General features: G+C 46.8%; 1 long non-coding RNA gene across 4 annotated transcripts; it reads right to left on the reverse strand.

Moving 5' to 3' along the window:
• Nucleotides 1–317: 317 nt before the first annotated feature.
• LOC143809377 (uncharacterized) lies at nt 318–1540 on the reverse strand. Of its 4 annotated transcripts, XR_013222250.1 has the most exons (5): nt 1141–1540; nt 996–1060; nt 848–911; nt 708–772; nt 318–605 (listed from the first exon to the last, which is right to left on the reverse strand). It is a non-coding gene; the product is annotated as an uncharacterized LOC143809377 (long non-coding RNA). The 4 variants fall into 4 exon arrangements; XR_013222249.1 differs by having other exon boundaries at nt 996–1540; XR_013222248.1 differs by having other exon boundaries at nt 318–466; nt 551–605; nt 848–1540.
• Nucleotides 1541–4922: the final 3382 nt, after the last annotated feature.

Genomic DNA, 4922 nt, shown 5'->3' on the forward strand with positions numbered 1-4922 from the left:
GACTTTTGTGGCGGGCACACAAAAGTGTGCCATAGTTGGGCCATACTGGTCTTGCCTTGGGCAGAGAATACAGAAACTTGGCACTCAACTTGGTAACGTGGAATATGCTTTTTATTTCAGATAGCAGTCCCAGTATATATAAACGTTTCGGTCTGTTATGGACCTTCTTCAGTACAACTAGGTTGAAAATACATCACAAAGGGTGTTTAACCATTGTATGATAACAACATCTAGTGAAGTTTATACAAATAACAAAAAAATAAAAGGGATAGCTAACAAGGTAAATCTAACAAAAATATTAGTGAGTATGTGATGGATCAAGGGTAGGGGAGGTAAGGAAAGGTAGAGTAATTTTATATCATACCCGACTGCTCAAGAACAAAATATAGAAGATGTCTCCGGACATAGCGTTGATCCTTGTATGTAGGGCTACTTGTGGATCGTGCAGAGGACTAAACTGGTCGCTCTATAATATTTGAGAAATACATCCAATTACTAGGTATGTGATATAGTGTTGTAGAACATAGGTATAATGAATATGTTTACTGACCCGGTATATTAGAAAGAATAGTGTTGTTCACAGGTGGCAGTATCAAATAGGATAGCTGCAAGACAATGTAGTAACTGTTATATACTGTCTAATGTAGGGAGGGGTTACAAACACCGTGTAGCTGAGATAATGTGTAAAAGAAGGGGAACTTCCTCACCTACTGTAAGTAATAACATGTGGCAACACTGTATATCTGTAGTAGACGAAGTCGGATTAGATAGCCTGTGGTTAATAAACGATGAAAGTCAATGAGGGTATTAAGATGTAAGTACTAAAGGGCAGAAATGCTGGTCTTACCAAATGAATGGTGGCTTTATCGTATACAATGGTTAAGGTTATGGCCACAAAATAATATCTGCATCTGTGAAGTAACAACAGGAACCAGAAAGTCAGTGATACTACTTGTTTGTAATGATCCCAATTAGGAGGTTGTATCGCATCTCACCCGTAGTATAGGAGTCCCTAGAGCAGTATGGAGTGCAGATGGGACGTGTCAGAGTGGCTGCGTACCTGTAATATACATAGTGCAATAGTCAGGACTGAAGTACATAACGTCAGTAATAAGGTAATTAGTACCGCTTGTGTCTTACCTAAATGATGGACGTAGTGGCGCCATGCAACGCGGTGTCCGCCGCTGGTTGCTGGCATTGTGCAGGGACAGCGTGTATAAATAGGTTGGGGGCGGGATTCGGCATATGGCCGATACCGGAAGTGCGTCAGAGGGTATGACGCTGACTTCCGGTGATCACTGCAGCGCTCGGTTGTCATAGGAACTGACAACAAGAGCGTACAGATAGGAGTAATAGGTATACTGCGCAACCCTGAACAGGAGAATGTAGATAACGGGGAGATGTCATAGGGATTAATTAATTATATTACTTATTTATATTTGAGGCCGGTCCTGTGGTGAGGATGGCGGTCACATGTAATAACAACAGAGGTCACCTGACTTTTGGGTACACTGGACGTCAGAGTTAGTGTATAAAAGTACATGTGGTAGATCATTATGTATACACTATATACCTAAGGAGACAAAATAAATTGCAGTCGGGTAGGGGGAGGAGGAAGGGAGAATCCGAGGGTAAGGAGGAATCAGGAGGTGACTTGAGTGAAGCGATCAGTATAAGCGACTCTGTAGAGAAAGACAAATGTATTAGTAACATCATATGGGTGAACATAATCAGATACAGGTGACATAGACAGAATACTATTAAGGTCGATCTATAGTATAAGTTGCTCTAAATGTCTGTAAAATACATGGAAATAAAGTTAATCATTCCTTAGGGGGTACAAATGGTAATTAAGTGAAAGCTAGTGGATCGTAATCTCTGTTTAGACCTTTGGGTGTTAAGGTCTGCAGTTCATGGATCCAAAAAGCTTCCCTTTTCTTAAGGAGATGTATTCTATTGCCCCCCCTTCTTGATACCGGAATATGTTCCAGAATCTGGAATTTTAATTGGGATATGTTATGCCCCTTAGAAATGAAGTGGAATGGAAGGGGCAGCAGCATATTTTTGCAACGAATCGTCGACTTATGTTTTGAGATACGGGATTTGATGGCCTGTGTGGTTTCCCCGATATACATAAGGCCACAGGGGCATTTAATAGCGTAAACAACAAAGGAGTTTAGTCCTCTGCACGATCCACAAGTAGCCCTACATACAAGGATCAACGCTATGTCCGGAGACATCTTCTATATTTTGTTCTTGAGCAGTCGGGTATGATATAAAATTACTCTACCTTTCCTTACCTCCCCTACCCTTGATCCATCACATACTCACTAATATTTTTGTTAGATTTACCTTGTTAGCTATCCCTTTTATTTTTTTGTTATTTGTATAAACTTCACTTGATGTTGTTATCATACAATGGTTAAACACCCTTTGTGATGTATTTTCAACCTAGTTGTACTGAAGAAGGTCCATAACAGACCGAAACGTTTATATATACTGGGACTGCTATCTGAAATAAAAAGCATATTCCACGTTACCAAGTTGAGTGCCAAGTTTCTGTATTCTATGTTCACTGGTTTGGGGAACCTACCTTGTGCACCAACACAGTAGTGCCACGATATACCTCACTATTTGCCTTGGGCAGAGGCACTGCTTCTGCTCCCTCTGTGCAGAGCCTCCTCCACTGCCTGGATGCACTGAGCTGCTTTGTAATGCACTAGCAGCACTTCTCTCAGTTGGACTGGAGAAGATGATGGAATTCACCAGTGTGTCTTGGTACTCCCGCATGTTTCGCTCCCGGTTCAACGGTGTGATGAGGCTTTCTCCGTTGTCCCGGTATTCGAGGATCGAGGAGGGTGAACACCCAATAATCAGACATGTTGAGAATGTGGGCGATGTGGTGGTCGTTTCTCAGGCACTGCAACATGTAATCCACCATGTGCTGCAGACTGCCAACTGGCCAAGAAACGCTGTCCCCTGCTTGAGGCGTGATCTCTGCCCACTCGTCATCACCCCACCCTCGCTGTACACACTGACTACTGGACAATTGTGTAACTCCCTCCTCTGGACGGATGTCTTCCTCCTCCATTGACTCCTCCTCATCCTCCTCACAAAGTGTCCCCTGCCTACGTGTTTGTGAGGAACCACGTGGCGCTGACTGTCCAGAAGATGATGGAAATGGTGAATCCTCATCCTCCACCTCTTCCACAACATCATCCCTTAGCGCTTGCAGTGATTTTTCAAGCAGGCAGATAAGGGGGACAGTCATGCTGACTAGTGCATCATCTGCACTCGCCATCCGCGTGGAATAATCGAAGGGACGCAAAACCTGGCAGACGTCCTTCATAGTGGCCCACTCTGTGGTTGTGAAGTCTGAACGGCGCGGAGTGCGACTTCTTTGTGCCTGATGCAGCTGGTACTCCATTACAGCTTGCTGCTGCTCACACAACTGCTCCAACATATGTAACGTGGAATTCCACCTGGTAGGTAGGTCACATATGATGCGATGTTCCGGCAGGCGGTGTCGGCGCTGCAGAACCGCAATGCGCGATTTTGCCGTGCTGGAACGCCGCAAGTGAGCACACTCTAGGCGGACCTTGTGCAGCAGTGCATCAAGATCCGGATAGTCCCTCAAAAAACTCTGCACAACCAAATTGAGCACATGTGCCAGACATGGGATGTGAGTGAGGTTGCCGAGGCCCAGAGCTGCCACCAGATTTCGGCCATTATCACACACTACCATGCCTGGCTGGAGATTCGCTGCCGCAAACCACACATCGCTCTCCTGCTTGATGGCATTCCAGAGCTCCTGCGCTGTGTGGCTTCGATTCCCCAAAGAAATTAATTTCAAGACGGCCTGTTGACGTTTGGCCACGGCTGTGCTCATGTCAGTCATAACAGGTAAACGTTCATCACGGGTCCATGTGGAGGTGGACTGTGACGGCTCCTGCAGCGATGATTCTGAGGAACTGGTGTAAGAGGAGGAGTCAATGCATACAGAATGGATTCCTGCAATCCTTGGAGTGGGCAGGACACGTCCTGCGCCACTCGCACGATCTGTACCCGGCTCAACAACATTAACCCAATGGGCAGTGAGGGAAAGGTATCGCCCCTGTCCATGTTGACTGGTCCACGCATCGGTGGTGAGGTGGACCTTGCTACTGACGGCGTTCAGTAGCGCGTGTTTTATGTGTCCCTCCACATGCTTGTGCAGGGCAGGGACAGCTTGCCTGCTGAAGTAAAAGCGGCTGGGCACATTGTACTGTGGGACTGCCAAAGACATCAAGTCACGGAAGCTGTCAGTCTCCACCAGCCTGAATGACAGCATTTCCAGTGACAGAAGTTTGGCAATGCCTGCAGTCAGAGCCTGTGCTCGTGGGTGGTTTGACGAGAAAGGCCGCCTTTTCTCCCATGCCTGTACTACCGATGGCTGTAGACTGGGCTGGGAGTGTGTGGATGACTGGGAACGTGGTGCTGCGGGTGGAATTACAGTGGGTCTCTGGACAACAGGGCCAGAGGTTCTTCCACGGCGATCCTGGGAGGAAGCCGAACTAGCTGCGTGTGAGCTGGAGGAAGAGGCAACACGAGCTGAAGAGGTGGTAGCTGCCGCTGTTGGTTGGCCTAGCTCTTCAGTGTGTTTTTCGAACTCCGCCGCGTGCCTGGTGCGCACATGTTTCCACATGTTGGAGGTATTGAGGTTGCTGACATTTCGACCTCTTTTATCTTTGTGATGACACACCTTGCATTTGACATATCAAATGTCATCTGCAACTGTGTCAAAAAAGGACCAGGCACTGCAAGTCTTGGGAGCACCCTTTTTGGCTTTTGGAAGAGACACGCTCCGAACAGGTGCCAAAGCGGAGGCTGCAGGATCCGCAGTCTTCCCACTCTCTCTGCCTCTTTGGCCCGTTCGGGGAATC

This window comes from Ranitomeya variabilis, chromosome 2 (genome assembly GCF_051348905.1).
Source record: "Ranitomeya variabilis isolate aRanVar5 chromosome 2, aRanVar5.hap1, whole genome shotgun sequence".
NCBI lineage: Eukaryota > Metazoa > Chordata > Amphibia > Anura > Dendrobatidae > Ranitomeya > Ranitomeya variabilis.